The 21,157-nt window shown below is 43.0% G+C and overlaps 2 long non-coding RNA genes across 2 annotated transcripts; both read right to left on the reverse strand.

Moving 5' to 3' along the window:
• Positions 1 to 8,833: 8,833 nt before the first annotated feature.
• LOC118578821 lies at positions 8,834 to 12,119 on the reverse strand. Its single transcript, XR_004944295.1, has 3 exons — positions 11,934 to 12,119; positions 9,284 to 9,378; positions 8,834 to 9,150 (listed from the first exon to the last, which is right to left on the reverse strand). It is a non-coding gene; the product is annotated as an uncharacterized LOC118578821 (long non-coding RNA).
• Positions 12,120 to 17,713: 5,594 nt separating this feature from the next.
• On the reverse strand, positions 17,714 to 21,102 carry LOC118590233. Its single transcript, XR_004945719.1, has 3 exons — positions 20,917 to 21,102; positions 18,263 to 18,357; positions 17,714 to 18,129 (listed from the first exon to the last, which is right to left on the reverse strand). It is a non-coding gene; the product is annotated as an uncharacterized LOC118590233 (long non-coding RNA).
• Between the last annotated feature and the right edge of the window lie 55 nt (positions 21,103 to 21,157).

Raw genomic sequence — 21,157 nt, forward strand, 5'->3', positions numbered from 1 at the left:
TAGAATCTTTAGACTTGCTCAATTATGCGGTAGTTTTTACTTAATTTTTCTTTGAATGTCTTCCATATGTCTTCTGGGCTCTATGTGAGCCATGGGCAGGACCTGATTCCCTGGAAAACACAGACACCAGAAGGAACATTGAGTGATGGAAGGATGGTTATGCTCAGAGGGATTAGACACTGTGTCGCTCTACCTGGTTTTGTACAGAGTAGAGAAACAGAAAATCCCTTAAACTACACTCACCAATGGGTATCACCAGCCCTGGCCGGGTTTGTGAACAGACAGTAAAGAGCAGCAATGACGATATATAGCAGTCCACCCCCAAGGATTCCTGTGCCCTGGAAGCAGAATGGACAGAGGGGACATGAAAACAAGTTTAGACACCAACAAATTTAATTTTGAATCTGTCTCTATGGCTTTGGAAGTCCTCCATCATTTCTCAGTTGCATTGGGGAAAAAGTCTGTCTGAGTCTTTAAGAGGATCCAGTGTGGGTGTAGAAGAGGTTTTTCTTTTTGCTCTCAGTATCAGTGGTCTCTTAGGAAGAGGAGCCATTGCTCAGGCACATATTTTGGTAGTTTGATCAGCGGAGAGGTGTAGTCTGCATCAGTGAGACAGTGAATGTGCTCTGTGTAGGAAGGGGATAGTATTTGTGCTGTGTGCAAGAACACAGAGAAGGGCTGGAGAGATGGCTCAGAGGTTAAGAGCACTGGCTGCCCTTCCAGAGGTCCTGAGTTCAATTCCCAGCAACCACATGGTGTCTCACAACCATCTGTAATGAGATCTGGTGCCTTCTTCTGGTGGGCAGGCATACATGCAGGCAGAACACAACACTGTATACATAATAATAAATGAATATTTAAAAAAGGAACAGAGAAAAGTGAGATTTAGGGAAAGGAGGCATGAGCATCATGAGGGAAAAAGGCCTGCAGAAAAAGTGTCCTGTGGGGGTTTGACTTCCAACTACAGTTAAGTTCCACATCTTCAGTGATGTGTATTTTTCTGGTCCTGATATAAACCTCTACTGTTGCTGTGAGCTTCCAGATAAATCCAGGTCCTGAAACAGTCTGCTTCCCTAGGACACTACAGTTTTGAGAGGGGGAGCAGGGAGAAGTGAGTCTTCTCCTTGGCCAGTGAAAAATATCTAATGAAGTGATTCCTAAATTGGACTAACTCAGCAGAGGAGGGAGCCAGGGGACTGTGGGCCTGATTCTAGGCATGTAGGAGGCAGGGGAATGTGGGCCTGATTCTAGGCATGTAGGAGGCAGGGGAATGTGGGCCTGATTCTAGGCAGTAGGAGCCAGGGGAATGTGGGCCTGATTCTAGGCAGGTAGGAAGACAAGGGAAGCACTCTTGGAAGCCACAGGAACCACTGATTTATGTCAGTTTCCTTGGAGACAAATGGCATGACCAGTCACCCGCAATACATGCTAGATAGCCAAGTAGAAGAAAATGAGAGAGAGCAGATTTCAAGTGCAATAATGAAAGCTCTCCAAGCTGTTTATGAGGCATATTCAAGCACTGGGCTTCCATGGCTAGATTAGAAATACACCTGTACTGGATCTCAGTAAGTACTAAAGAGCTGAAGGCTGTTTGTTACCAGTGCAAGGTAAAGATGAATTAATGGCAGAGTTTAACAAAGCTGTGAGGTAAACTGATACTAACCAATGCTGTTCAGTTATTCCCTCCTGGCTGAAAGCTAACAAAACTGAAAGGTAAAACGCCTGTAATGAGTGATGGTTAGTCTGTCCCGAACACAATTCTGAGATCTAGGATACACAGTGAAACTTTTAGGTGACTACAAGTTCAAAACAAACCAAAGATTATTCATTACCTCTTTGGTTGGCCTGAAAAGCTGGAGTGTCACTTATGTGCCCAAGGCATCTGCCTGGAATGAGTGAAGATATTCCAAAGGGAGATCCTCTATTGAAATATAAATCTCAAGTGAAACCTGACAGACAGACTTGGTGGTGGTGGTGGCAGCTGCTGGATCTCTTTATTTGTTCTTCTACTGAGTGTAGCCATGTTGAAGAATCTTTGTCTTCATTTCACAAATGTCTCTTAATTGACATCTTGAAGACAAGTAGTCCAGCTTAACTTGGTAGGGCTACCTGGGCCCAGGCTTGTACCCTAAAACTATGATGTCACAAGAGGAGGTCAAATCGGTCTATCAGTGTAAAATGTCAAGACCATAGGCCCTGGGCAGCTGCTTCTGTTTTCCAGGTGTGCTTCTTATGGACTTTACTAAGTGTATCATGTCCCTTTCTGCTTTTCCACACCCTTTGTCTCAGCAGCTACCAAGATCTTCAGCTTGTCTTCTGCCTTGTTTTCTTTTCTTCTAATGTCAGTAAATTTCTCTCAAGTCTCCAAAGCTCTCATCTGAATCTGTTTTAAAATTGTGTGTGTGTGTGTGTGTGTGTGTGTGTGTGTGTGTGTGTGTGTGGTGTTCATACATGTGTGGAGAGGATTGTGGTGTGTGAGTGTGTTTCTGTGTGGCAGGCAAGCTTCAGGAAATGGGTGGGGAGCAGTGACACAGATAGGGACCTGGATGGATGAGGAAGAGGCTGTAGTTGGCTGTACACATGGAAGCATTGCAATGCCAGGGGACACAGAGCATTCAATGGCAGACACGACTTCTAGAGTAAGTCCCAGCCCCCTTTAGCCACCAGTGTCTCTCCTCCCTATACCCCAGACCATTATCCAGCTCTGTGGACACAGGGAGATAGCCACTCTGCAAATCCTCATTGTCTCCCAAGGGACTCTCAACTCTGCACACTGGCTGCATTTTATACAAGTTTTGAAATCATATGCATGCATTCTCTCTTCCTAAGACCAGCAAACTGGACTGAATCCTCCCACTGAGACTTCCCCTTGTCACTCAAGAGACTTACAGAAAGCATCCTGAAGTTGGCCACCCACTGATCTCCTGCTTGGCTCTTTTAAAGTTCTGAAGAATTTAGGATAAAGCAAGATTTTGAAGAAGTTCAACTGATTAAAATCATTCCTGAATTGCAGAACAGCAAACTAAAGAGGTAGAAAGTGCTGATGATACCAGACCAAGGGAGGTCTTTATATCTATAAAGTAGGTGAAGGCAAATGAAACCACTTGCTCTGGTGCATGTGGAGAATTGACGTTTTTTAGCTCATCTCCAATTTCTTTTTGGCTCTGAGGTTCAGTTTTGTTTTTCTCTAAGGGAAGCATTTCAAGGAAATGGCTGTGGTTTGGTTTCATTCTTTCCTGTTGATATCAGCTCAAAGCTATTTGCTTCACTGGTTTTGTTTACTCATGAAAGTTTCAGCCTTTTGTGAGCTGACTTAGTGTTTAAAACTACTCCTCGCTAGGCCTGACAACTTGGATTTGATCCCTGGGATCTGTATGGTCCTAGGACATAACTGACTCTCAAACATTGTCTTTTGACATTCACACATGTGCCATGGCAAATATTCCCCCATTGGAACAAAGCAGATAAATAAAGTGCACATGTGTACACATTGGTGCAACAGAGTAAACTTCATGAAGAAACACTATTATTTCTTTTTGTGTGTGTGTACAAGCAGTTGCTTGACTGTAAGTCTGTGTACCATGTGCATGCAGTGCTCTTGGAGCTTAGAAAAGGCATTGGGTCCTCCTGGAACCAGAGTTACAGGCTGTTGTGAGTTGCCATGTGGCTGCTGGGAATCAGACCCAGGGGGCCCCTGAAGGGCAGCTAGTGCTCTTAACTACTGAGCCATCTCTCCAGCCCCAGCTTCTACTTTTAAAGCAAAATTTAGAAAGCTTTGACTCAGAAGGACAAAAATAGAAATATTGACAAAAATTGAAATTTTAGACTTTTTATAGATTTGTTGAATAAAAAATATAAATTTGTTGAATAGTGCTAGTTATTACAGCTATTCTGATGTACAAGTACATATACAATAATAAAATAATCATTTAATCAAGACCAATAAACATAAGACCAAGTTTCCAAATGGCAAGATTGTCCAAAAGGCAGGCTAAGTTGGCAAGAGCCTGAAATATGAACAACAGGAAACAAATACATATCTGTGTATATTTTAGCAAAATAATCTAGTCTTGGTATAAACTTGTGGTAAAGACAAAATTCTCCACTTAAGTATAGGAAGATAGAATGGTATCAGTTAAGTCACATATTTAAGTTAAAATGTCAGAGGATAACAGGAAGCAATTTATGGGTTGAGGTTGTCTTGTATTTTTCCCAGGACTCCAACAGACAAATCCTGTACAGATGCACACACACGTTTTTAAATTGCCACCACACACTCACTAGACATTTTAAAAATCAAGCAACTGAACAGTTGCCTTTCCAGGTGTCTTCCTGTTTTGCCATTCGCTGTAACACAGTTAGATATTACAACACCAAAATGTATGGCAGCGTTTACAAGAAAATGTATTATGTATCAGCAATTTATACCCATAGAAAAGTGAGCCCATTTCAATAATGACACGATATATGTGTCTTTTATATGGGTCAAGGACAAGAAATCATGCAAAAAATACATTACTCCAGGGACATTTTCTGTCTTCCCATACTATCTGTATCCGTTGCTTTTTCCCCTCGGTTAGGGAAGCAGAGAAATGAGCATTAAATTCCAAATGACCAGAATGCAGTTAAGTTCTGGATTCCCATGATCCACACGTGCCTCTCGTATTTTCTTGTTTATTAGAGCCAATTCCTTCTCAGCTCCAGTTGATAACTCTCTTGGACTATTTAAGGCCTTGTCGCCTTTTAGGATGTTGGCCAAATTTACTAGTCTATCTTCAAGTATTCCCAAAGATGGTCTGGAAGTTGGAAATCCTTCCTAACAACATCTGAAAATCATCAAGAGTCCACAATTGATCTCTCCTGAGTGTCCCTTTTGGGTCTAATTATTGTAGATCTATCTTATATATCCTAAGTATAACAGGAGCAATTTATAATTTCCAGAGAGGCAAAACTTTCTTTACTTCTTCAAACATGCTTTCTAAAGTATCTCGTTTTGGATCAGCTAATAAGATATCATCCATATAATGGATAAATTATAGGATTGTCAGATAGAGTGAGAAATCCCACAGAGTCTGCCTAAAGGGCAAAGAAATTTATTAGGGGATAAAAAACTCACTGTACAGAACAGAATTGTCTCAGGTTCTTGAATGCTGAGCCAAAGTCTCATGCTGTTCTGGGCATCTGAGTCCAGTCCCACATCCAAGTCCCACTGAGGGAGCAAAGAGGAGACTGCCTATGTGTATCTCAGGTCTTTCCTGGTAGCTGAGAGGCCACACCCCAGGGGCATGGACTTCAAGGTCATAGGCAGGCAGAGCAGTTACCTGAGGCATCTCTAGGGGTGGTGCTTCAAGGTCATAGAACAGGTATCCACTACACATCATCTTCAGGGGTTCATCTGGGCCTGCTCACAAAGGAATCATATGCAGTTGGGCTTGTTGACTGTAAGGAACTTCCCTTCTTATGAAGGAAGGAGTGGGGAGGGGTCGGTTGGACCCTTACCTGAGGTAATCCCAGGCCAAATACTCCCGATCACTTCTATGGCAAAATATACCCTTACTTGCCCTTTGGCCCTGGGGAAGAGGGTAGAGTATATTTAGGCTGGGGAAGGACTAGGGAAAGCAGGTGTATTGGGCCATGGGGTAATATAGCAGTCTGTCCTGAGAGCAGACCTTTCCAGTGGAGCTGCTTTTAAAGCCTACACATAGTCCTGTGTGGGTAAACCCCGTTACTCATGCTCTATTTAGTAAGGCCAATAAACTCATTAGTACCCAGATATGAGCATTCAATGGAATTTTACCTTAGTTTATCATTAGGATATTGGAAGGGGAGGTAGACATAGTTTACATTTCTGCCAGGGAAGGAATTTTATTTTTAAAAAAGAGTTTAGTTCATGTGAGACTATGTATGTGTGTGTGTGTGTGTGTGTGTGTGTGTGTGTGTGTGTGTGTGTGTGCATGCCCGTGTATATGTATATATACACCACATGCAGGCAAGAGCCTGTGGAGGAGTTACAGATTGTTTGTGAGCTATGTGGAGGCTGGGAACTGAACCAGGGTCCTCTTCAAGAGCAGTAAGCGCTCTTCATCTCAAATTTGGTCTCTCCACCAATGGGAAAGACTTTTAGCAACATGACCTAGGGTCAATGACTCTCACCTTCACATTGTGTTCAATGCCTTCCTCAGGTCTTTCTACAGAGCTTGATGTAACCTATTAAGTCTCAGACGTCTTACTCATGAGTTGAACCATGCCTCAACTCTTAACTGTGTTTTCTGCTTGCCATCCCTTAGTTCAGACATTCAATAGAAGCCTATGAGCATCATCATTGTGGTGGCATCCCTGTTCCATGATTGTATGTCTTAATATCTCTAGGAGGAAACCTCTGCATGATCATCAGGGGAAGAGCAGGGGTTGGGGCAGGTGTGGATCATAGCCCTCCCCTTTGCACTGAGAATGCTTGAATTTGGAGGCAACATGACCCTGGTATAGGAGAATAGGGATGTTACCATCAACATCGTTGGCCTTGATCTTCCATGTCAGGGAAGTTTATCTGGAACAGTCCAATAATAAACATTTTAGGCCTTTTTGGGTTGTATGGTCTCTGTCCTGTTGTGATTGTAGTTTTAAAAATGTCAACTTGACACAACCTAGAATCACCTGAGAGGAGAATTTCAGTGAAGAGTTGTCTTCACTGGGTGCCTTGTGGGCATGTCTGTGGATAATTGTCTTAATTTGTTAATTGATATGAGAAGACCCCAGATACTGTGGGCAGTAGCATTCCCTAGGCAGGAGTTTCTGAACTGTACAAAAGTGTGGAAACTGTGCTGAAACAAGCAAAGTCATCAGCATGGTGCAATAGTTTCTCTCTGCTCTTGACTACTGTGGATGGTCTGTGATCAGCTGGTTCAAGTTCCTGGCTGTCTTGATTTCTCTGCAATGACGGACTGTAGCCTGGAATTGGGGGCTAAAATAACATTTCTCACCCTAAAGTAGTTTTTTCCCCCAAGGGACAAGGGGATTATTCTGGATTATAGTTCCAGGGTACAGGTCTGTTATGGCCAGAAATGTCAAGGCAGCGGGAACTTGATTTGGGCTGGGTCCCAACACATCCACTGTCAGGAAGCATAGCGTGAATGTATGCTTCTGCTCAATTCCCTTCCTCCAAAGGAGTAGTTTGTAAGCGAGCATGGAGGGATCTATGGGAGGGTTTGGCAGGTAGGAAAGACAAGGGGAACAGCGATTAAAGTATACTTATAATCTCAAAAAATAAATAATTAAAAAGTCTGGCTTATTATGAATGTCATCCTTAAACTGTGGTAACAAAAAGCCTTGATAAACAATTTCTATCATGTGGTGATAAGATAGGTGTGATTGTTTGTCTCAGTTGCAAGCTTGATGAGATCTGGAATGCCTGGGAGACTGGCCTCTGGACATGTCTGTGGACTATTAATCATGTAGACTAATTGATATAGGGAGATCTAAGCAGTTTTTTGTTAGGAAATTTTTATCACCTAATAGAAATGAAAGAGGATGCCTAGTGTTGGGACTCTGCTGTTGTATTAAGAAAGGATCCAGGGAAAATCAATGGGTACAGCTGTTGTGTAATAAAAGTATTTGTAAAAGTGGATGTGCTAGATTTCCCCTCAAACTTTAGTCTTGTAGCCCTGTCCTGGAGGAAGGTGTGGAATTGGGACTAATGGCTTGGGGGAAGCTCTTTAGGTCCTTTATGGCATTTAGGTATTCCTTGTGTGACTTCCTTTGATAGTCACACAAGAGGGTAGTAATAAACCCTGGAGGTGAAAAGTGCTGTGCCCTACCCTTTAAGACTTCTCTAATGGCCATAGCAGTGGTTTTCCAGCCCCTGAAATGGGAAGTGGCCAGCCCTTGCCATAGAGGGAATGAAAACAACAACAACAACAACAACAACAACAACAACAAACAAAAAACAACTCAAGATCTGGCCACAAAATCCCCACCAATCCCTGATTCTGCCCTAAAATCAAGCCCCCAACATCCCAATCCCTCTACTCCAAGGCCAACCTGGACAGCTCTGCCCCCCATAGAAACCCCATTCAAAGCCTGCCTCCTGCTGGGTTCTTTGCTGCTTCTCCCCTGAGCAGAGGCAGCCACCCTTTTGTGTCTCTTAAATCTCATGTGTGAGGTTTGTTGTTGGCGATGACTTAGTTGTATTCCTTGGCTGCTGACTTCCAAATACTTTTCCCTTTAGGGCTGTAACACTTCCATTGGGGAAACCTTTCCTCTCAGAGCTGTAACATGTAAATTGGGAAGCCTTTCCCTTCAAAGCCCCAACACTTAAAGGTAGTTAGGAACAGAGCTAGTCTGGACCCCCACTTCAGTCCGCTCTCCTCTCTCCTGGACTGACAGGTTGAGGTGCTCCTCCATGAGAGCTTCTACTATTACAGTCTTCCACTTGCTGAAATGTCTTCCCTAGAGCTGAGTAGACAGAGGTGCCATGCTTCTGAATCTCCAAATTGTGAAGCGAAATTGATTTCTCTTCCTTATCACTATGTCATGTAATTTGTTATAGCGATGAACAGCTGACTAATCATGCCGTGTCCGCTTTGCAAAGCCCCATATTCCTTGAGATCAAGGACAATGTCATCTTCTTCACAATATTTACCCATCTCCTGACATGAAAAGAGCTTTTAATATATGAAATAAGCTTTCAGTACATACTTACTAAGTAAATAGTGATTACAGATCACATTTCTAGACATTTATTTTCCAACCCACAAACGCTCATATATACGTGTGTATGTGTACACTAAGGCTAACTTATAGGGTGCCCACACCACAAATTTATAAATGTTTAGGAAAAAAAATGCCCTGGGAAGACCTGTTGGTTAAAATACATATTAAATTCCTATTGATTTGATTGAGTGATTTATCAAATTGAATCATATTACAAGATTCAAGGTGCAGGCAGTGGCAAAGTTATTTCCTCATTTGTAAGGAAGGGAGATCCTGGGCAAGAAAGCCCAGAAGGAGGAGGACTGCTCTGGGTTCCAGTGAGAGATGCTTCTAGAATCTTTAGACTTGCTCAATTATGCGGTAGTTTTTACTTAATTTTTCTTTGAATGTCTTCCATATGTCTTCTGGGCTCTATGTGAGCCATGGGCAGGACCTGATTCCCTGGAAAACACAGACACCAGAAGGAACATTGAGTGATGGAAGGATGGTTATGCTCAGAGGGATTAGACACTGTGTCGCTCTACCTGGTTTTGTACAGAGTAGAGAAACAGAAAATCCCTTAAACTACACTCACCAATGGGTATCACCAGCCCTGGCCGGGTTTGTGAACAGACAGTAAAGAGCAGCAATGACGATATATAGCAGTCCACCCCCAAGGATTCCTGTGCCCTGGAAGCAGAATGGACAGAGGGGACATGAAAACAAGTTTAGACACCAACAAATTTAATTTTGAATCTGTCTCTATGGCTTTGGAAGTCCTCCATCATTTCTCAGTTGCATTGGGGAAAAAGTCTGTCTGAGTCTTTAAGAGGATCCAGTGTGGGTGTAGAAGAGGTTTTTCTTTTTGCTCTCAGTATCAGTGGTCTCTTAGGAAGAGGAGCCATTGCTCAGGCACATATTTTGGTAGTTTGATCAGCGGAGAGGTGTAGTCTGCATCAGTGAGACAGTGAATGTGCTCTGTGTAGGAAGGGGATAGTATTTGTGCTGTGTGCAAGAACACAGAGAAGGGCTGGAGAGATGGCTCAGAGGTTAAGAGCACTGGCTGCCCTTCCAGAGGTCCTGAGTTCAATTCCCAGCAACCACATGGTGTCTCACAACCATCTGTAATGAGATCTGGTGCCTTCTTCTGGTGGGCAGGCATACATGCAGGCAGAAGACAACACTGTATACATAATAATAAATGAATATTTAAAAAAGGAACAGAGAAAAGTGAGATTTAGGGAAAAGGAGGCATGAGCATCATGAGGGAAAAAGGCCTGCAGAAAAAGTGTCCTGTGGGGGTTTGACTTCCAACTACAGTTAAGTTCCACATCTTCAGTGATGTGTATTTTTCTGGTCCTGATATAAACCTCTACTGTTGCTGTGAGCTTCCAGATAAATCCAGGTCCTGAAACAGTCTGCTTCCCTAGGACACTACAGTTTTGAGAGGGGGAGCAGGGAGAAGTGAGTCTTCTCCTTGGCCAGTGAAAAATATCTAATGAAGTGATTCCTAAATTGGACTAACTCAGCAGAGGAGGGAGCCAGGGGACTGTGGGCCTGATTCTAGGCATGTAGGAGGCAGGGGAATGTGGGCCTGATTCTAGGCATGTAGGAGGCAGGGGAATGTGGGCCTGATTCTAGGCAGTAGGAGCCAGGGGAATGTGGGCCTGATTCTAGGCAGGTAGGAAGACAAGGGAAGCACTCTTGGAAGCCACAGGAACCACTGATTTATGTCAGTTTCCTTGGAGACAAATGGCATGACCAGTCACCCGCAATACATGCTAGATAGCCAAGTAGAAGAAAATGAGAGAGAGCAGATTTCAAGTGCAATAATGAAAGCTCTCCAAGCTGTTTATGAGGCATATTCAAGCACTGGGCTTCCATGGCTAGATTAGAAATACACCTGTACTGGATCTCAGTAAGTACTAAAGAGCTGAAGGCTGTTTGTTACCAGTGCAAGGTAAAGATGAATTAATGGCAGAGTTTAACAAAGCTGTGAGGTAAACTGATACTAACCAATGCTGTTCAGTTATTCCCTCCTGGCTGAAAGCTAACAAAACTGAAAGGTAAAACGCCTGTAATGAGTGATGGTTAGTCTGTCCCGAACACAATTCTGAGATCTAGGCTACACAGTGAAACTTTTAGGTGACTACAAGTTCAAAACAAACCAAAGATTATTCATTAGCTCTTTGGTTGGCCTGAAAAGCTGGAGTGTCACTTATGTGCCCAAGGCATCTGCCTGGAATGAGTGAAGATATTCCAAAGGGAGATCCTCTATTGAAATATAAATCTCAAGTGAACCTGACAGACAGACTTGGTGGTGGTGGTGGCAGCTGCTGGATCTCTTTATTTGTTCTTCTACTGAGTGTAGCCATGTTGAAGAAATCTTTGTCTTCATTTCACAAATGTCTCTTAAATCGACATCTTGAAGACAAGTAGTCCAGCTTAACTTGGTAGGGCTACCTGGGCCCAGGCTTGTACCCTAAAACTACGATGTCACAAGAGGAGGTCAAATCGGTCTATCAGTGTAAAATGTCAAGACCATAGGCCCTGGGCAGCTGCTTCTGTTTTCCAGGTGTGCTTCTTATGGACTTTACTAAGTGTATCATGTCCCTTTCTGCTTTTCCACACCCTTTGTCTCAGCAGCTACCAAGATCTTCAGCTTGTCTTTCTGCCTTGTTTTCTTTTCTTTCTAATGTCAGTAAATTTCTCTCAAGTCTCCAAAGCTCTCATCTGAACCTGTTTTAAAATTTTGTGTGTGTGTGTGTGTGTGTGTGTGTGTGTGTGTGTGTGTGGTGTTCTTACATGTGTGGAGAGGATTGTGGTGTGTGAGTGTGTTTCTGTGTGGGCAGGCTAGCTTCAGGAAATGGGTGGGGAGCAGTGACACAGATAGGGACCTGGATGGATGAGGAAGAGGCTGTAGTTGGCTGTACACATGGAAGCATTGCAATGCCAGGGGACACAGAGCATTCAATGGCAGACACAACTTCTAGAGTAAGTCCCAGCCCCCCTTTAGCCACCAGTGTCTCTCCTCCCTATACCCCAGACCATTATCCAGCTCTGTGGACACAGGGAGATAGCCACTCTGCAAATCCTCATTGTCTCCCAAGGGACTCTCAACTCTGCACACTGGCTGCATTTTATACAAGTTTTGAAATCATATGCATGCATTCTCTCTTCCTAAGACCAGCAACTGGACTGAATCCCTCCCACTGAGACTTCCCCTTGTCACTCAAGAGACTTACAGAAAGCATCCTGAAGTTGGCACCCACTGATCTCCTGCTTGGCTCTTTTAAGTTCTGAAGAATTTAGGATAAAGCAAGATTTTGAAGAAGTTCAACTGATTAAAATCAATTCCTGAATTGCAGAACAGCAAACTAAAAGAGGTAGAAAGTGCTGATGATACCAGACCAAGGGAGGTCTTTATATCTATAAAGTAGGTGAAGGCAAATGAAACCACTTGCTCTGGTGCATGTGGAGAATTGACGTTTTTTAGCTCATCTCCAATTTCTTTTTGGCTCTGAGGTTCAGTTTTGTTTTTCTCTAAGGGAAGCATTTCAAGGAAATGGCTGTGGTTTGGTTTCATTCTTTCCTGTTGATATCAGCTCAAAGCTATTTGCTTCACTGGTTTTGTTTACTCATGAAAGTTTCAGCCTTTTGTGAGCTGACTTAGTGTTTAAAACTACTCCTCGCTAGGCCTGACAACTTGGATTTGATCCCTGGGATCTGTATGGTCCTAGGACATAACTGACTCTCAAACATTGTCTTTTGACATTCACACATGTGCCATGGCAAATATTCCCCCATTGGAACAAAGCAGATAAATAAAGTGCACATGTGTACACATTGGTGCAACAGAGTAACTTCATGAAGAAACACTATTATTTCTTTTTGTGTGTGTGTACAAGCAGTTGCTTGACTGTAAGTCTGTGTACCATGTGCATGCAGTGCTCTTGGAGCTTAGAAAAGGCATTGGGTCCTCCTGGAACCAGAGTTACAGGCTGTTGTGAGTTGCCATGTGGCTGCTGGGAATCAGACCCAGGGGCCCCTGAAGGGCAGCTAGTGCTCTTAACTACTGAGCCATCTCTCCAGCCCCAGCTTCTACTTTTAAAGCAAAATTTAGAAGCTTTGACTCAGAAGGACAAAAATAGAAATATTGACAAAAATTGAAATTTTAGACTTTTTATAGATTTGTTGAATAAAAAATATAAATTTGTTGAATAGTGCTAGTTATTACAGCTATTCTGATGTACAAGTACATATACAATAATAAAATAATCATTTAATCAAGACCAATAAACATAAGACCAAGTTTCCAAATGGCAAGATTATCCAAAAGGCAGGCTAAGTTGGCAAGAGCCTGAAATATGAACAACAGGAAACAAATACATATCTGTGTATATTTTAGCAAAATAATCTAGTCTTGGTATAACTTGTGGTAAAGACAAAATTCTCCACTTAACTATAGGAAGATGGAGTTTTATCATTTAAGTCACATATTTAAGTTAAAATGTCAGAGGATAACAGGAAGCAATTTATGGGTTGAGGTTGTCTTGTATTTTTCCCAGGACTCCAACAGACAAATCCTGTACAGATGCACACACACGTTTTTAAATTGCCACCACACACTCACTAGACATTTTAAAAATCAAGCAACTGAACAGTTGCCCTTTCCAGGTGTCTTCCTGTTTTGCCATTCGCTGTAACACAGTTAGATATTACAACACCAAAATGTATGGCAGCGTTTACAAGAAAATGTATTATGTATCAGCAATTTATACCCATAGAAAAGTGAGCCCATTTCAATAATGACACGATATATGTGTCTTTTATATGGGTCAAGGACAAGAAATCATGCAAAAAATACATTACTCCAGGGACATTTTCTTGTCTTCCCATACTATCCTGTATCCGTTGCTTTTTCCCTCGGTTAGGGAAGCAGAGAAATGAGCATTTAAATTCCAAATGACCAGAATGCAGTTAAGTTCTGGATTCCCATGATCCACACGTGCCTCTCGTATTTTCTTGTTTATTAGAGCCAATTCCTTCTCAGCTCCAGTTGATAACTCTCTTGGACTATTTAAGGCCTTGTCGCCTTTTAGGATGTTGGCCAAATTTACTAGTCTATCTTCAAGTATTCCAAAGATGGTCTGGAAGTTGGAAATCCTTCCTAACAACATCTGAAAATCATCAAGAGTCCACAATTGATCTCTCCTGAGTGTCCCTTTTGGGGTCTAATTTATTGTAGATCTATCTTATATATCCTAAGTATAACAGGAGCAATTTATAATTTCCAGAGAGGCAAAACTTTCTTTACTTCTTCAAACATGCTTTCTAAAGTATCTCGTTTTGGATCAGCTAATAAGATATCATCCATATAATGGTAAATTATAGATTGTCAGATAGAGTGAGAAATCCACAGAGTCTGCCTAAAGGGCAAAGAAATTTATTAGGGGATAAAAACTCACTGTACAGAACAGAATTGTCTCAGGTTCTTGAATGCTGAGCCAAAGTCTCATGCTGTTCTGGGCATCTGAGTCAGTCCCACATCCAAGTCCCACTGAGGGAGCAAAGAGGAGACTGCCTATGTGTATCTCAGGTCTTCCTGGTAGCTGAGAGGCCACACCCCAGGGGCATGGACTTCAAGGTCATAGGCAGGCAGAGCAGTTACCTGAGGCATCTCTAGGGGTGGTGCTTCAAGGTCATAGAACAGCTATCCACTACACATCATCTTCAGGGGTTCATCTGGGCCTGCTCACAAAAGATCATTGCAGTTGGGCTTGTTGACTGTAGAACTTCCTTCTTAGAAGAAGGAGTGGGGAGGGTGGTTGGACCCTTACCTGAGTATCCAGCCAATACTCCCGATCACTTCTATGCAAATATACCCTTACTGCCTTTGGCCCTGGGGAGAGGGTAGAGTATATAGGCTGGGAAGGACTAGGAAGCAGGTGTATTGGGCCATGGGGTAATTAGCATCTGTCCTGGAGCAGACCTTCCAGTGTAGCTGCTTTAAAGCTACACATAGTCCTGTTTGTAACCCCTTACTCATTGCTCTATTAGTAAGCCCAGTAAACTCATTAGTTACCCAGAATGAGCATTCATGGAATTTTACCTTAGTTTATCATTAGGATATTGGAAGGGGAGGTAGACATAGTTTACATTTCTGCCAGGGAAGGAATTTTATTTTTAAAAAAGAGTTTAGTTCATGTGAGACTATGTATGTGTGTGTGTGTGTGTGTGTGTGTGTGTGTGTGTGTGTGTGTGTGTGTGCATGCCCATGTATATGTATATATACACCACATGCAGGCAAGAGCCTGTGGAGGAGTTACAGATTGTTGTGAGCTATGTGGAGGCTGGGAACTGAACCAGGGTCCTCTTCAAGAGCAGTAAGCGCTCTTCATCTCAAATTTGTCTCTCCACCAATGGGAAAGACTTTTAGCAACATGACCTAGGTCAATGACTCTCACCTTCACATTGTGTTCAATGCCTTCCTCAGGTCTTTCTACAGAGCTTGATGTACCTATTAAGTCTCAGACGTCTTACCTCATGAGTTGAACCATGCCTCAACTCTTAACTGTGTTTCTGCTTGCCATCCCTTAGTTCAGACATTCAATAGAAGCCTATGAGCATCATCATTGTGGTGGCATCCCTGTTCCATGATTGTATGTCTTAATATCTCTAGGAGGAAACCTCTGCATGATCATCAGGGGAAGAGCAGGGGTTGGGGCAGGTGTGGATCATAGCCCTCCCCTTTGCACTGAGAATGCTTGAATTTGGAGCAACATGACCCTGGTATAGGAGAATAGGGATGTTACCATCAACATCGTTGGCCTTGATCTTCCATGTCAGGGAAGTTTATCTGGAAACAGTCCAATAATAAACATTTTAGGCCTTTTTGGGTTGTATGGTCTCTGTCCTGTTGTGATTGTAGTTTTAAAAATGTCAACTTGACACAACCTAGAATCACCTGAGAGGAGAATTTCAGTGAAGAGTTGTCTTCACTGGGTGCCTTGTGGGCATGTCTGTGGATAATTGTCTTAATTTGTTAATTGATATGAGAAGACCCCAGATACTGTGGGCAGTAGCATTCCCTAGGCAGGAGTTTCTGAACTGTACAAAAGTGTGGAAACTGTGCTGAAAACAAGCAAAGTCATCAGCATGGTGCAATAGTTTCTCTCTGCTCTTGACTACTGTGGATGGTCTGTGATCAGCTGGTTCAAGTTCCTGCTGTCTTGATTTCTCTGCAATGACGGACTGTAGCCTGGAATTGGGGGCTAAAATAACATTTCTCACCCTAAGTAGTTTTTTCCCCCAAGGGACAAGGGATTATTCTGGATTATAGTTCCAGGGTACAGTCTGTTATGGCAGAAATGTCAAGGCAGCGGGAACTTGATTTGGCTGGTCCCATCACATCCACTGTCAGGAAGCATAGCGTGATGTATGCTTCTGCTCAATTCCCTTCCTCCAAAGGAGTAGTTTGTAAGAGAGCATGGAGGGATCTATGGGAGGGTTTGGAGGTAGGAAAGACAAGGGGACAGCGATTAAAGTATATTATAATCTCAAAAATAAATAATTAAAAAGTCTGGCTTATTATGAAATGTCATCTTAAACTGTGTAACAAAAGCCTTGATAAACAATTTTCTATCATGTGGTGATAAGATAGTGTGATTGTTTGTCTCAGTTGCAAGCTTGATGAGATCTGGAATGCCCTGGGAGACTGGCCTCTGGACATGTCTGTGGACTATTATCATGTAGACTAATTGATATAGGGAGATCTAAGCAGTTTTTTGTTAGGAATTTTTATCACCTAATAGAAATGAAAGAGGATGCCTAGTGTTGGACTCTGCTGTTGTATTAAGAAAGGATCCAGGGAAAAATCAATGGGTACAGCTGTTGTGTAATAAAAGTATTTGTAAAAGTGGATGTGCTAGATTTCCCCTCAAACTTTAGTCTTGTAGCCCTGTCCTGGAGGAAGGTGTGGAATTGGGACTAATGGCTTGGGGGAAGCTCTTTAGGTCCTTTATGGCATTAGGTATTCCTTGTGTGACTTCTTTGATAGTCACACAAGAGGGTAGTATAAACCCCTGGAGGTGAAAAGTGCTGTGCCCTACCCCTTTAGACTTCTCTAATGGCCATAGCAGTGGTTTCCAGCCCCTGAAATGGGAAAGTGGCCAGCCCTTGCCATAGAGGAATGAAAACAACAACAACAACAACAACAACAACAACAACAACAAAAAACAACTCAAGATCTGGCCACAAAATCCCACCAATCCCTGATTCTGCCCTAAAATCAAGCCCCCAAATCCCAATCCCTCTACTCCAAGGCCAACCTGGACAGCTCTGCCCCCCATAGAAACCCCATTCAAAGCCTGCCTCCTGCTGGGTTCTTTGCTGCTTCTCCCCTGAGCAGAGGCAGCCACCCTTTTGTGTCTCTTAAATCTCATGTGTGAGGTTTGTTGTTGGCATGACTTAGTTGTATTCCTTGGCTGCTGACTTCCAAATACTTTTCCCTTTAGGGCTGTAACACTTCCATTGGGGAAACCTTTCCTCTCAGAGCTGTAACATGTAAATTGGGAAGCCTTTCCCTTCAAAGCCCCAACACTTAAAGGTAGTTAGGAACAGAGCTAGTCTGGACCCCCACTTCAGTCCGCTCTCCTCTCTCCTGGACTGACAGGTTGAGGTGCTCCTCCATGAGAGCTTCTACTATTACAGTCTTCCACTTGCTGAAATGTCTTCCCTAGAGCTGAGTAGACAGAGGTGCCATGCTTCTGAATCTCCAAATTGTGAGCGAAATTGATTTCTCTTCCTTATCACTATGTCATGTAATTTGTTATAGCGATGAACAGCTGACTAATCATGCCGTGTCCGCTTTGCAAAGCCCCATATTCCTTGAGATCAAGGACAATGTCATCTTCTTCACAATATTTACCCATCTCCTGACATGAAAAGAGCTTTTAATATATGAAATAAGCTTTCAGTACATACTTACTAAGTAAATAAGTGATTACAGATCACATTTCTAGACATTTATTTTCCAACCCACAAACGCTCATATATACGTGTGTATGTGTACACTAAGGCTAACTTATAGGTGCCCACACCACAAATTTATAAATGTTTAGGAAAAAAAATGCCCTGGGAAGACCTGTTGGTTAAAATACATATTAAATTCCTATTGATTTGATTGAGTGATTTATCAAATTGAATCATATTACAAGATTCAAGGTGCAGGCAGTGGCAAAGTTATTTCCTCATTTGTAAGGAAGGGAGATCCTGGGCAAGAAAGCCCAGAAGGAGGAGGACTGCTCTGGGTTCCAGTGAGAGATGCTTCTAGAATCTTTAGACTTGCTCAATTATGCGGTAGTTTTTACTTAATTTTTCTTTGAATGTCTTCCATATGTCTTCTGGGCTCTATGTGAGCCATGGGCAGGACCTGATTCCCTGGAAAACACAGACACCAGAAGGAACATTGAGTGATGGAAGGATGGTTATGCTCAGAGGGATTAGACACTGTGTCGCTCTACCTGGTTTTGTACAGAGTAGAGAAACAGAAAATCCCTTAAACTACACTCACCAATGGGTATCACCAGCCCTGGCCGGGTTTGTGAACAGACAGTAAAGAGCAGCAATGACGATATATAGCAGTCCACCCCCAAGGATTCCTGTGCCCTGGAAGCAGAATGGACAGAGGGGACATGAAAACAAGTTTAGACACCAACAAATTTAATTTTGAATCTGTCTCTATGGCTTTGGAAGTCCTCCATCATTTCTCAGTTGCATTGGGGAAAAAGTCTGTCTGAGTCTTTAAGAGGATCCAGTGTGGGTGTAGAAGAGGTTTTTCTTTTTGCTCTCAGTATCAGTGGTCTCTTAGGAAGAGGAGCCATTGCTCAGGCACATATTTTGGTAGTTTGATCAGCGGAGAGGTGTAGTCTGCATCAGTGAGACAGTGAATGTGCTCTGTGTAGGAAGGGGATAGTATTTGTGCTGTGTGCAAGAACACAGAGAAGGGCTGGAGAGATGGCTCAGAGGTTAAGAGCACTGGCTGCCCTTCCAGAGGTCCTGAGTTCAATTCCCAGCAACCACATGGTGTCTCACAACCATCTGTAATGAGATCTGGTGCCTTCTTCTGGTGGGCAGGCATACATGCAGGCAGAAGACAACACTGTATACATAATAATAAATGAATATTTAAAAAAGGAACAGAGAAAAGTGAGATTTAGGGAAAAGGAGGCATGAGCATCATGAGGGAAAAAGGCCTGCAGAAAAAGTGTCCTGTGGGGGTTTGACTTCCAACTACAGTTAAGTTCCACATCTTCAGTGATGTGTATTTTTCTGGTCCTGATATAAACCTCTACTGTTGCTGTGAGCTTCCAGATAAATCCAGGTCCTGAAACAGTCTGCTTCCCTAGGACACTACAGTTTTGAGAGGGGGAGCAGGGAGAAGTGAGTCTTCTCCTTGGCCAGTGAAAAATATCTAATGAAGTGATTCCTAAATTGGACTAACTCAGCAGAGGAGGGAGCCAGGGGACTGTGGGCCTGATTCTAGGCATGTAGGAGGCAGGGGAATGTGGGCCTGATTCTAGGCATGTAGGAGGCAGGGGAATGTGGGCCTGATTCTAGGCAGTAGGAGCCAGGGGAATGTGGGCCTGATTCTAGGCAGGTAGGAAGACAAGGGAAGCACTCTTGGAAGCCACAGGAACCACTGATTTATGTCAGTTTCCTTGGAGACAAATGGCATGACCAGTCACCCGCAATACATGCTAGATAGCCAAGTAGAAGAAAATGAGAGAGAGCAGATTTCAAGTGCAATAATGAAAGCTCTCCAAGCTGTTTATGAGGCATATTCAAGCACTGGGCTTCCATGGCTAGATTAGAAATACACCTGTACTGGATCTCAGTAAGTACTAAAGAGCTGAAGGCTGTTTGTTACCAGTGCAAGGTAAAGATGAATTAATGGCAGAGTTTAACAAAGCTGTGAGGTAAACTGATACTAACCAATGCTGTTCAGTTATTCCCTCCTGGCTGAAAGCTAACAAAACTGAAAGGTAAAACGCCTGTAATGAGTGATGGTTAGTCTGTCCCGAACACAATTCTGAGATCTAGGCTACACAGTGAAACTTTTAGGTGACTACAAGTTCAAAACAAACCAAAGATTATTCATTAGCTCTTTGGTTGGCCTGAAAAGCTGGAGTGTCACTTATGTGCCCAAGGCATCTGCCTGGAATGAGTGAAGATATTCCAAAGGGAGATCCTCTATTGAAATATAAATCTCAAGTGAACCTGACAGACAGACTTGGTGGTGGTGGTGGCAGCTGCTGGATCTCTTTATTTGTTCTTCTACTGAGTGTAGCCATGTTGAAGAAATCTTTGTCTTCATTTCACAAATGTCTCTTAAATCGACATCTTGAAGACAAGTAGTCCAGCTTAACTTGGTAGGGCTACCTGGGCCCAGGCTTGTACCCTAAAACTACGATGTCACAAGAGGAGGTCAAATCGGTCTATCAGTGTAAAATGTCAAGACCATAGGCCCTGGGCAGCTGCTTCTGTTTTCCAGGTGTGCTTCTTATGGACTTTACTAAGTGTATCATGTCCCTTTCTGCTTTTCCACACCCTTTGTCTCAGCAGCTACCAAGATCTTCAGCTTGTCTTTCTGCCTTGTTTTCTTTTCTTTCTAATGTCAGTAAATTTCTCTCAAGTCTCCAAAGCTCTCATCTGAATCTGTTTTAAAATTGTGTGTGTGTGTGTGTGTGTGTGTGTGTGTGTGTGTGTGTGTGTGTGGTGTTCTTACATGTGTGGAGAGGATTGTGGTGTGTGAGTGTGTTTCTGTGTGGCAGGCTAGCTTCAGGAAATGGGTGGGGAGCAGTGACACAGATAGGGACCTGGATGGATGAGGAAGAGGCTGTAGTTGGCTGTACACATGGAAGCATTGCAATGCCAGGGGACACAGAGCATTCAATGGCAGACACAACTTCTAGAGTAAGTCCCAGCCCCCCTTTAGCCACCAGTGTCTCTCCTCCCTATACCCCAGACCATTATCCAGCTCTGTGGACACAGGGAGATAGCCACTCTGCAAATCCTCATTGTCTCCCAAGGGACTCTCAACTCTGCACACTGGCTGCATTTTATACAAGTTTTGAAATCATATGCATGCATTCTCTCTTCCTAAGACCAGCAAACTGGACTGAATCCCTCCCACTGAGACTTCCCCTTGTCACTCAAGAGACTTACAGAAAGCATCCTGAAGTTGGCACCCACTGATCTCCTGCTTGGCTCTTTTAAGTTCTGAAGAATTTAGGATAAAGCAAGATTTTGAAGAAGTTCAACTGATTAAAATCAATTCCTGAATTGCAGAACAGCAAACTAAAAGAGGTAGAAAGTGCTGATGATACCAGACCAAGGGAGGTCTTTATATCTATAAAGTAGGTGAAGGCAAATGAAACCACTTGCTCTGGTGCATGTGGAGAATTGA

This window comes from Onychomys torridus, chromosome 1, assembly GCF_903995425.1.
Source record: "Onychomys torridus chromosome 1, mOncTor1.1, whole genome shotgun sequence".
Lineage (NCBI taxonomy): Eukaryota > Metazoa > Chordata > Mammalia > Rodentia > Cricetidae > Onychomys > Onychomys torridus.